Genomic DNA, 12,645 nt, shown 5'->3' on the forward strand with positions numbered 1-12,645 from the left:
TTGTAGATTTCGTGCTCTTCTTTGCAAATTCAAGCCAGAAAACAACGAAAATCGGCGAGAAATCGACGTTTTGCATCGAAAAATGCGGTTTTCTGTAAGAATTTTGATGATTTCGTGCAGAATTCTGCTGTTTTCTTGCAATTCAGCCGTTGAATCTTGGTAAAAAGTCATGATTTTGTAGATTTCGTGCTCTTCTTTGCGAATTCAAGCCAGAAAACAACGAAAATCGGCGAGAAATCGTCGTTTTGCATCGATATTTGCGGTTTTCTGTAAGAATTTTGATGATTTCGTGCAGAATTCTGCTGTTTTCTTGCAATTCAGCCGTTGAATCTTGGTAAAAAGTCATGATTTTGTAGATTTCGTGCTCTTCTTTGCGAATTCAAGCCAGAAAACAACGAAAATCGGCGAGAAATCGTCGTTTTGCATCGAAATATGCGGTTTTCTGTAAGAATTTTGATGATTTCGTGCAGAATTCTGCTGTTTTCTTGCAATTCAGCCGTTGAATCTAGGTAAAAAGTCATGATTTTGTAGATTTCGTGCTCTTCTTGGCGAATTCAAGATAGAAAACAACGAAAATCGGCGAGAAATCGTTGTTTTGCATCGAAATATGCGGTTTTCTGTAAGAATTTTGATGATTTTGTGCAGAATTCTGCTGTTTTCTTGCAATTCAGCCGTTGAATCTATGTAAAAAGTCATGATTTTGTAGATTTCGTGCTCTTCTTGGCGAATTCAAGATAGAAAACAACGAAACTCGGCGCGAAATCGTTGTTTTGCATCGAAATATGCAGTTTTCTCTAAGAATTTTGATGATTTTGTGCAGAATTCTGCTGTTTTCTTGCAATTCAGCCGTTGAATCTTGGTAAAATGTCATGATTTTGTAGATTTCGTGCTCTTCTTTGCGAATTCAAGCCAGAAAACAACGAAAATCGGCGAGAAATCGTCGTTTTGCATCGAAATATGCGGTTTTCTGTAAGAATTTTGATGATTTCGTGCAGAATTCTGCTGTTTTCTTGCAATTCAGCCGTTGAATCTATGTAAAAAGTCATGATTTTGTAGATTTCGTGCTCTTCTTGGCGAATTCAAGATAGAAAACAACGAAAATCGGCGAGAAATCGTTGTTTTGCATCGAAATATGCAGTTTTCTCTAAGAATTTTGATGATTTCGTGCAGAATTCTGCTGTTTTCTTGCAATTCAGCCGTTGAATCTTGGTAAAAAGTGATGATTTTGTAGATTTCGTGCTCTTCTTTGCAAATTCAAGCCAGAAAACAACGAAAATCGGCGAGAAATCGTCGTTTTGCATCAAAATATGCGGTTTTCTCTAAATTTTGATGATTTCGTGCAGAATTCTGTTGTTTTCTTGCAATTCAGCCGTTGAATCTTGGTAAAAAGTGATGATTTTGTAGATTTCGTGCTCTTCTTTGCGAATTCAAGCCAGAAAACATCGAAAATCGGCGAGAAATCGTCGTTTTGCATCGAAATATGCAGTTTTCTCTAAGAATTTTGACGATTTCGTGCAGAATTCTGCTGTTTTCTTGCAATTCAGCCGTAGAATCTTGGTAAAAAGTGATGATTTTGTAGATTTCGTGCTCTTCTTTGCGAATTCAAGCCAGAAAACAACGAAAATCGGCGAGAAATCGTTGTTTTGCATCGAAATATACGGTTTTCTCTAAGAATTTTGATGATTTCGTGCAGAATTCTGCTGTTTTCTTGCAATTCAGCCGTTGAATTTTGGTAAAAAGTGATGATTTTGTAGATTTCGTGCTCTTCTTTGCGAATTCAAGCCAGAAAACAACGAAAATCGGCGAGAAATCGTTGTTTTGCATCGAAATATGCGGTTTTCTGTAAGAATTTTGATGATTTCGTGCAGAATTCTGCTGTTTTCTTGCAATTCAGCCGTTGAATCTTGGTAAAAAGTCATGATTTTGTAGATTTCGTGCTCTTCTTTGCGAATTCAAGCCAGAAAACAACGAAAATCGGCGAGAAATCGTCGTTTTGCATCGAAATATGTGGTTTTCTGTAAGAATTTTGATGATTTCGTGCAGAATTCTGCTGTTTTCTTGCAATTCAGCCGTAGAAACTTGGTAAAAAGTGATGATTTTGTAGATTTCGTGCTCTTCTTGGCGAATTCAAGATAGAAAACAACGAAAATCGGCGAGAAATCGTTGTTTTGCATCGAAATATGCAGTTTTCTCTAAGAATTTTGATGATTTCGTGCAGAATTCTGCTGTTTTCTTGCAATTCAGCCGTTGAATCTTGGTAAAAAGTGATGATTTTGTAGATTTCGTGCTCTTCTTTGCAAATTCAAGCCAGAAAACAACGAAAATCGGCGAGAAATCGTCGTTTTGCATCAAAATATGCGGTTTTCTCTAAATTTTGATGATTTCGTGCAGAATTCTGTTGTTTTCTTGCAATTCAGCCGTTGAATCTTGGTAAAAAGTGATGATTTTGTAGATTTCGTGCTCTTCTTTGCGAATTCAAGCCAGAAAACATCGAAAATCGGCGAGAAATCGTCGTTTTGCATCGAAATATGCAGTTTTCTCTAAGAATTTTGACGATTTCGTGCAGAATTCTGCTGTTTTCTTGCAATTCAGCCGTTGAATCTTGGTAAAAAGTCATGATTTTGTAGATTTCGTGCTCTTCTTTGCGAATTCAAGCCAGAAAACAACGAAAATCGGCGAGAAATCGTCGTTTTGCATCGAAATATGTGGTTTTCTGTAAGAATTTTGATGATTTCGTGCAGAATTCTGCTGTTTTCTTGCAATTCAGCCGTAGAAACTTGGTAAAAAGTGATGATTTTGTAGATTTCGTGCTCTTCTTTGCGAATTCAAGCCAGAAAACAACGAAAATCGGCGAGAAATCGTCGTTTTGCATCGAAATATGTGGTTTTCTGTAAGAATTTTGATGATTTCGTGCAGAATTCTGCTGTTTTCTTGCAATTCAGCCGTAGAATCTTGGTAAAAAGTGATGATTTTGTAGATTTCGTGCTCTTCTTTGCGAATTCAAGCCAGAAAACAACGAAAATCGGCGAGAAATCGTTGTTTTGCATCGAAATATGCGGTTTTCTGTATGAATTTTGATGATTTCGTGCAGAATTCTGTTGTTTTCTTGCAATTCAGCCGTTGAATCTTGGTAAAAAGTCATGATTTTTTAGATTTCGTGCTCTTCTTTGCGAATTCAAGCCAGAAAACAACGAAAATCGGTGAGAAGTCGACGTTTTGCATCGAAAAATGCGGTTTTCTGTAAGAATTTTGATGATTTCGTGCAGAATTCTGCTGTTTTCTTGCGATTCAGCCGTTGAATCTTGGTAAAAAGTCATGATTTTGTAGATTTCGTGCTCTTCTTTGCGAATTCAAGCCAGAAAACAACGAAAATCGGCGAGATATCGTCGTTTTGCATCGAAATATGCGGTTTTCTGTAAGAATTTTGATGATTTCGTGCAGAATTCTGCTGTTTTCTTGCAATTCAGCCGTTGAATCTTGGTAAAAAGTGATGATTTTGTAGATTTCGTGCTCTTCTTTGCGAATTCAAACCAGAAAACAACGAAAATCGGCGAGAAATCGTCGTTTTGCATCGAAATATGCGGTTTTCTCTAAGAATTTTGACGATTTCGTGCAGAATTCTGCTGTTTTCTTGCAATTCAGCCGTTGAATCTTGGTAAAGAGTGATGATTTTGTAGATTTCGTGCTCTTCTTTGCGAATTCAAGCCAGAAAACAACGAAAATCGGCGAGATATCGTCGTTTTGCATCGAAATATGCGGTTTTCTGTAAGAATTTTGATGATTTCGTGCAGAATTCTGCTGTTTTCTTGCAATTCAGCCGTTGAATCTTGGTAAAAAGTCATGATTTTGTAGATTTCGTGCTCTTCTTTGCGAATTCAAGCCAGAAAACAACGAAAATCGGCGAGATATCGTCGTTTTGCATCGAAATATGCGGTTTTCTGTAAGAATTTTGATGATTTCGTGCAGAATTCTGCTGTTTTCTTGCAATTCAGCCGTTGAATCTTGGTAAAATGTCATGATTTTGTAGATTTCGTGCTCTTCTTTGCGAATTCAAGCCAGAAAACAACGAAAATCGGCGAGAAATCGTCGTTTTGCATCGAAATATGCGGTTTTCTGTAAGAATTTTGATGATTTCGTGCAGAATTCTGCTGTTTTCTTGCAATTCAGCCGTTGAATCTATGTAAAAAGTCATGATTTTGTAGATTTCGTGCTCTTCTTGGCGAATTCAAGATAGAAAACAACGAAAATCGGCGAGAAATCGTTGTTTTGCATCGAAATATGCAGTTTTCTCTAAGAATTTTGATGATTTCGTGCAGAATTCTGCTGTTTTCTTGCAATTCAGCCGTTGAATCTTGGTAAAAAGTGATGATTTTGTAGATTTCGTGCTCTTCTTTGCAAATTCAAGCCAGAAAACAACGAAAATCGGCGAGAAATCGTCGTTTTGCATCAAAATATGCGGTTTTCTCTAAATTTTGATGATTTCGTGCAGAATTCTGTTGTTTTCTTGCAATTCAGCCGTTGAATCTTGGTAAAAAGTGATGATTTTGTAGATTTCGTGCTCTTCTTTGCGAATTCAAGCCAGAAAACATCGAAAATCGGCGAGAAATCGTCGTTTTGCATCGAAATATGCAGTTTTCTCTAAGAATTTTGACGATTTCGTGCAGAATTCTGCTGTTTTCTTGCAATTCAGCCGTAGAATCTTGGTAAAAAGTGATGATTTTGTAGATTTCGTGCTCTTCTTTGCGAATTCAAGCCAGAAAACAACGAAAATCGGCGAGAAATCGTTGTTTTGCATCGAAATATACGGTTTTCTCTAAGAATTTTGATGATTTCGTGCAGAATTCTGCTGTTTTCTTGCAATTCAGCCGTTGAATTTTGGTAAAAAGTGATGATTTTGTAGATTTCGTGCTCTTCTTTGCGAATTCAAGCCAGAAAACAACGAAAATCGGCGAGAAATCGTTGTTTTGCATCGAAATATGCGGTTTTCTGTAAGAATTTTGATGATTTCGTGCAGAATTCTGCTGTTTTCTTGCAATTCAGCCGTTGAATCTTGGTAAAAAGTCATGATTTTGTAGATTTCGTGCTCTTCTTTGCGAATTCAAGCCAGAAAACAACGAAAATCGGCGAGAAATCGTCGTTTTGCATCGAAATATGTGGTTTTCTGTAAGAATTTTGATGATTTCGTGCAGAATTCTGCTGTTTTCTTGCAATTCAGCCGTAGAAACTTGGTAAAAAGTGATGATTTTGTAGATTTCGTGCTCTTCTTTGCGAATTCAAGCCAGAAAACAACGAAAATCGGCGAGAAATCGTCGTTTTGCATCGAAATATGTGGTTTTCTGTAAGAATTTTGATGATTTCGTGCAGAATTCTGCTGTTTTCTTGCAATTCAGCCGTAGAATCTTGGTAAAAAGTGATGATTTTGTAGATTTCGTGCTCTTCTTTGCGAATTCAAGCCAGAAAACAACGAAAATCGGCGAGAAATCGTTGTTTTGCATCGAAATATGCGGTTTTCTGTATGAATTTTGATGATTTCGTGCAGAATTCTGTTGTTTTCTTGCAATTCAGCCGTTGAATCTTGGTAAAAAGTCATGATTTTTTAGATTTCGTGCTCTTCTTTGCGAATTCAAGCCAGAAAACAACGAAAATCGGTGAGAAGTCGACGTTTTGCATCGAAAAATGCGGTTTTCTGTAAGAATTTTGATGATTTCGTGCAGAATTCTGCTGTTTTCTTGCGATTCAGCCGTTGAATCTTGGTAAAAAGTCATGATTTTGTAGATTTCGTGCTCTTCTTTGCGAATTCAAGCCAGAAAACAACGAAAATCGGCGAGATATCGTCGTTTTGCATCGAAATATGCGGTTTTCTGTAAGAATTTTGATGATTTCGTGCAGAATTCTGTTGTTTTCTTGCAATTCAGCGTTGAATCTTGGTAAAAAGTGATGATTTTGTAGATTTCGTGCTCTTCTTTGCGAATTCAAGCCAGAAAACATCGAAAATCGGCGAGAAATCGTCGTTTTGCATCGAAATATGCAGTTTTCTCTAAGAATTTTGACGATTTCGTGCAGAATTCTGCTGTTTTCTTGCAATTCAGCCGTAGAATCTTGGTAAAAAGTGATGATTTTGTAGATTTCGTGCTCTTCTTTGCGAATTCAAGCCAGAAAACAACGAAAATCGGCGAGAAATCGTTGTTTTGCATCGAAATATACGGTTTTCTCTAAGAATTTTGATGATTTCGTGCAGAATTCTGCTGTTTTCTTGCAATTCAGCCGTTGAATTTTGGTAAAAAGTGATGATTTTGTAGATTTCGTGCTCTTCTTTGCGAATTCAAGCCAGAAAACAACGAAAATCGGCGAGAAATCGTTGTTTTGCATCGAAATATGCGGTTTTCTGTAAGAATTTTGATGATTTCGTGCAGAATTCTGCTGTTTTCTTGCAATTCAGCCGTTGAATCTTGGTAAAAAGTCATGATTTTGTAGATTTCGTGCTCTTCTTTGCGAATTCAAGCCAGAAAACAACGAAAATCGGCGAGAAATCGTCGTTTTGCATCGAAATATGTGGTTTTCTGTAAGAATTTTGATGATTTCGTGCAGAATTCTGCTGTTTTCTTGCAATTCAGCCGTAGAAACTTGGTAAAAAGTGATGATTTTGTAGATTTCGTGCTCTTCTTTGCGAATTCAAGCCAGAAAACAACGAAAATCGGCGAGAAATCGTCGTTTTGCATCGAAATATGTGGTTTTCTGTAAGAATTTTGATGATTTCGTGCAGAATTCTGCTGTTTTCTTGCAATTCAGCCGTAGAATCTTGGTAAAAAGTGATGATTTTGTAGATTTCGTGCTCTTCTTTGCGAATTCAAGCCAGAAAACAACGAAAATCGGCGAGAAATCGTTGTTTTGCATCGAAATATGCGGTTTTCTGTATGAATTTTGATGATTTCGTGCAGAATTCTGTTGTTTTCTTGCAATTCAGCCGTTGAATCTTGGTAAAAAGTCATGATTTTTTAGATTTCGTGCTCTTCTTTGCGAATTCAAGCCAGAAAACAACGAAAATCGGTGAGAAGTCGACGTTTTGCATCGAAAAATGCGGTTTTCTGTAAGAATTTTGATGATTTCGTGCAGAATTCTGCTGTTTTCTTGCGATTCAGCCGTTGAATCTTGGTAAAAAGTCATGATTTTGTAGATTTCGTGCTCTTCTTTGCGAATTCAAGCCAGAAAACAACGAAAATCGGCGAGATATCGTCGTTTTGCATCGAAATATGCGGTTTTCTGTAAGAATTTTGATGATTTCGTGCAGAATTCTGCTGTTTTCTTGCAATTCAGCCGTTGAATCTTGGTAAAAAGTGATGATTTTGTAGATTTCGTGCTCTTCTTTGCGAATTCAAACCAGAAAACAACGAAAATCGGCGAGAAATCGTCGTTTTGCATCGAAATATGCGGTTTTCTCTAAGAATTTTGACGATTTCGTGCAGAATTCTGCTGTTTTCTTGCAATTCAGCCGTTGAATCTTGGTAAAGAGTGATGATTTTGTAGATTTCGTGCTCTTCTTGGCGAATTCAAGCCAGAAAACAACGAAAATCGGCGAGAAATCGTCGTTTTGCATCGAAATATGCGGTTTTCTCTAAGAATTTTGAAGATTTCGTGCAGAATTCTGCTGTTTTCTTGCAATTCAGCCGTTGAATCTTGGTAAAAAGTCATGATTTTGTAGATTTCGTGCTCTTCTTGGCGAATTCAAGATAGAAAACAACGAAAATCGGCGAGAAATCGTTGTTTTGCATCGAAATATGCAGTTTTCTCTAAGAATTTTGATGATTTCGTGCAGAATTCTGCTGTTTTCTTGCAATTCAGCCGTTGAATCTTGGTAAAAAGTCATGATTTTGTAGATTTCGTGCACTTCTTTGCGAATTCAAGCCAGAAAACAACGAAAATCGGCGAGAAATCGTCGTTTTGCATCGAAATATGCGGTTTTCTGTAAGAATTTTGATGATTTCGTGCAGAATTCTGCTGTTTTCTTGCAATTCAGCCGTAGAATCTTGGTAAAAAGTGATGATTTTGTAGATTTCGTGCTCTTCTTTGCCAATTCAAGCCAGAAAACAACGAAAATCGGCGAGAAATCGTTGTTTTGCATCGAAATATGCGGTTTTCTGTAAGAATTTTGATGATTTCGTGCAGAATTCTGTGTTTTCTTGCAATTCAGCCGTTGAATCTTGGTAAAAAGTCATGATTTTGTAGATTTCGTGCTCTTCTTTGCGAATTCAAGCCAGAAAACAACGAAAATCGGCGAGAAATCGTCGTTTTGCATCGAAATATGCGGTTTTCTGTAAGAATTTTGATGATTTCGTGCAGAATTCTGCTGTTTTCTTGCAATTCAGCCGTAGAATCTTGGTAAAAAGTGATGATTTTGTAGATTTCGTGCTCTTCTTTGCGAATTCAAGCCAGAAAACAACGAAAATCGGCGAGAAATCGTTGTTTTGCATCGAAATATGCGGTTTTCTGTAAGAATTTTGATGATTTCGTGCAGAATTCTGTGTTTTCTTGCAATTCAGCCGTTGAATCTTGGTAAAAAGTCATGATTTTGTAGATTTCGTGCTCTTCTTTGCGAATTCAAGCCAGAAAACAACGAAAATCGGCGAGAAATCGTCGTTTTGCATCGAAATATGCGGTTTTCTGTAAGAATTTTGATGATTTCGTGCAGAATTCTGCTGTTTTCTTGCAATTCAGCCGTAGAATCTTGGTAAAAAGTGATGATTTTGTAGATTTCGTGCTCTTCTTTGCGAATTCAAGCCAGAAAACAACGAAAATCGGCGAGAAATCGTTGTTTTGCATCGAAATATGCGGTTTTCTGTAAGAATTTTGATGATTTTGTGCAGAATTCTGCTGTTTTCTTGCAATTGAGCCGTTGAATCTTGGTAAAAAGTCATGATTTTGTAGATTTCGTGCTCTTCTTTGCAAATTCAAGCCAGAAAACAACGAAAATCGGCGAGAAATCGACGTTTTGCATCGAAAAATGCGGTTTTCTGTAAGAATTTTGATGATTTCGTGCAGAATTCTGCTGTTTTCTTGCAATTCAGCCGTTGAATCTTGGTAAAAAGTCATGATTTTGTAGATTTCGTGCTCTTCTTTGCGAATTCAAGCCAGAAAACAACGAAAATCGGCGAGAAATCGTCGTTTTGCATCGAAATTTGCGGTTTTCTGTAAGAATTTTGATGATTTCGTGCAGAATTCTGCTGTTTTCTTGCAATTCAGCCGTTGAATCTTGGTAAAAAGTCATGATTTTGTAGATTTCGTGCTCTTCTTTGCGAATTCAAGCCAGAAAACAACGAAAATCGGCGAGAAATCGTCGTTTTGCATCGAAATATGCGGTTTTCTGTAAGAATTTTGATGATTTCGTGCAGAATTCTGCTGTTTTCTTGCAATTCAGCCGTTGAATCTAGGTAAAAAGTCATGATTTTGTAGATTTCGTGCTCTTCTTGGCGAATTCAAGATAGAAAACAACGAAAATCGGCGAGAAATCGTTGTTTTGCATCGAAATATGCGGTTTTCTGTAAGAATTTTGATGATTTTGTGCAGAATTCTGCTGTTTTCTTGCAATTCAGCCGTTGAATCTATGTAAAAAGTCATGATTTTGTAGATTTCGTGCTCTTCTTGGCGAATTCAAGATAGAAAACAACGAAACTCGGCGCGAAATCGTTGTTTTGCATCGAAATATGCAGTTTTCTCTAAGAATTTTGATGATTTTGTGCAGAATTCTGCTGTTTTCTTGCAATTCAGCCGTTGAATCTTGGTAAAATGTCATGATTTTGTAGATTTCGTGCTCTTCTTTGCGAATTCAAGCCAGAAAACAACGAAAATCGGCGAGAAATCGTCGTTTTGCATCGAAATATGCGGTTTTCTGTAAGAATTTTGATGATTTCGTGCAGAATTCTGCTGTTTTCTTGCAATTCAGCCGTAGAATCTTGGTAAAAAGTGATGATTTTGTAGATTTCGTGCTCTTCTTTGCGAATTCAAGCCAGAATACAACGAAAATCGGCGAGAAATCGTCGTTTTGCATCGAAATATGCGGTTTTCTGTAAGAATTTTGATGATTTCGTGCAGAATTCTGCTGATTTCTTGCAATTCAGCCGTTGAATCTTGGTAAAAAGTGATGATTTTGTAGATTTCGTGCTCTTCTTTGCGAATTCAAGCCAGAAAACAACGAAAATCGGCGAGAAATTGTCGTTTTGCATCGAAATATGCGGTTTTCTCTAAGAATTTTGACGATTTCGTGCAGAATTCTGCTGTTTTCTTGCGATTCAGCCGTTGAATCTTGGTAAAAAGTCATGATTTTGTAGATTTCGTTTTCTTCTTTGCGAATTCAAGCCAGAAAACAACGAAAATCGGCGAGAAATCGTCGTTTTGCATCGAAATATGCGGTTTTCTGTAAGAATTTTGATGATTTCGTGCAGAATTCTGCTGTTTTCTTGCAATTCAGCCGTTGAATCTAGGTAAAAAGTCATGATTTTGTAGATTTCGTGCTCTTCTTGGCGAATTCAAGATAGAAAACAACGAAAATCGGCGAGAAATCGTTGTTTTGCATCGAAATATGCGGTTTTCTGTAAGAATTTTGATGATTTTGTGCAGAATTCTGCTGTTTTCTTGCAATTCAGCCGTTGAATCTATGTAAAAAGTCATGATTTTGTAGATTTCGTGCTCTTCTTGGCGAATTCAAGATAGAAAACAACGAAACTCGGCGAGAAATCGTTGTTTTGCATCGAAATATGCAGTTTTCTCTAAGAATTTTGATGATTTCGTGCAGAATTCTGCTGTTTTCTTGCAATTCAGCCGTTGAATCTTGGTAAAATGTCATGATTTTGTAGATTTCGTGCTCTTCTTTGCGAATTCAAGCCAGAAAACAACGAAAATCGGCGAGAAATCGTCGTTTTGCATCGAAATATGCGGTTTTCTGTAAGAATTTTGATGATTTCGTGCAGAATTCTGCTGTTTTCTTGCAATTCAGCCGTAGAATCTTGGTAAAAAGTGATGATTTTGTAGATTTCGTGCTCTTCTTTGCGAATTCAAGCCAGAATACAACGAAAATCGGCGAGAAATCGTCGTTTTGCATCGAAATATGCGGTTTTCTGTAAGAATTTTGATGATTTCGTGCAGAATTCTGCTGATTTCTTGCAATTCAGCCGTTGAATCTTGGTAAAAAGTGATGATTTTGTAGATTTCGTGCTCTTCTTTGCGAATTCAAGCCAGAAAACAACGAAAATCGGCGAGAAATTGTCGTTTTGCATCGAAATATGCGGTTTTCTCTAAGAATTTTGACGATTTCGTGCAGAATTCTGCTGTTTTCTTGCGATTCAGCCGTTGAATCTTGGTAAAAAGTCATGATTTTGTAGATTTCGTTTTCTTCTTTGCGAATTCAAGCCAGAAAACAACGAAAATCGGCGAGAAATCGTCGTTTTGCATCGAAATATGCGGTTTTCTGTAAGAATTTTGATGATTTCGTGCAGAATTCTGCTGTTTTCTTGCAATTCAGCCGTTGAATCTAGGTAAAAAGTCATGATTTTGTAGATTTCGTGCTCTTCTTGGCGAATTCAAGATAGAAAACAACGAAAATCGGCGAGAAATCGTTGTTTTGCATCGAAATATGCGGTTTTCTGTAAGAATTTTGATGATTTTGTGCAGAATTCTGCTGTTTTCTTGCAATTCAGCCGTTGAATCTATGTAAAAAGTCATGATTTTGTAGATTTCGTGCTCTTCTTGGCGAATTCAAGATAGAAAACAACGAAACTCGGCGAGAAATCGTTGTTTTGCATCGAAATATGCAGTTTTCTCTAAGAATTTTGATGATTTCGTGCAGAATTCTGCTGTTTTCTTGCAATTCAGCCGTTGAATCTTGGTAAAATGTCATGATTTTGTAGATTTCGTGCTCTTCTTTGCGAATTCAAGCCAGAATACAACGAAAATCGGCGAGAAATCGTCGTTTTGCATCGAAATATGCGGTTTTCTGTAAGAATTTTGATGATTTCGTGCAGAATTCTGCTGTTTTCTTGCAATTCAGCCGTTGAATCTTGGTAAAAAGTCATGATTTTGTAGATTTTGTGCTCTTCTTTGCGAATTCAAGCCAGAAAACAACGAAAATCGGCGAGAAATCGTTGTTTTGCATCGAAATATGCGGTTTTCTGTAAGAATTTTGATGATTTCGTGCAGAATTCTGCTGTTTTCTTGCAATTCAGCCGTTGAATCTAGGTAAAAAGTCATGATTTTGTAGATTTCGTGCTCTTCTTGGCGAATTCAAGATAGAAAACAACGAAAATCGGCGAGAAATCGTTGTTTTGCATCGAAATATGCAGTTTTCTCTAAGAATTTTGATGATTTCGTTCAGAATTCTGCTGTTTTCATGCAATTCAGCCGTTGAATCTTGGTAAAAAGTGATGATTTTGTAGATTTCGTGCTCTTCTTTGCGAATTCAAGCCAGAAAACAACGAAAATCGGCGAGAAATCGTCGTTTTGCATCGAAATATGCGGTTTTCTCTAAGAATTTTGATGATTTCGTGCAGAATTCTGCTGTTTTCTTGCAATTCAGCCGTTGAATCTTGGTAAAAAGTGATGATTTTGTAGATTACGTGCTCTTCTTTGCGAATTCAAGCCAGAAAACAACGAAAATCG

This window comes from Gnatocerus cornutus, chromosome 3, assembly GCF_029298725.1.
Source record: "Gnatocerus cornutus isolate USDA-ARS CGAHR chromosome 3, icGnaCorn1.1, whole genome shotgun sequence".
In the NCBI taxonomy this organism is placed as follows: domain Eukaryota; kingdom Metazoa; phylum Arthropoda; class Insecta; order Coleoptera; family Tenebrionidae; genus Gnatocerus; species Gnatocerus cornutus.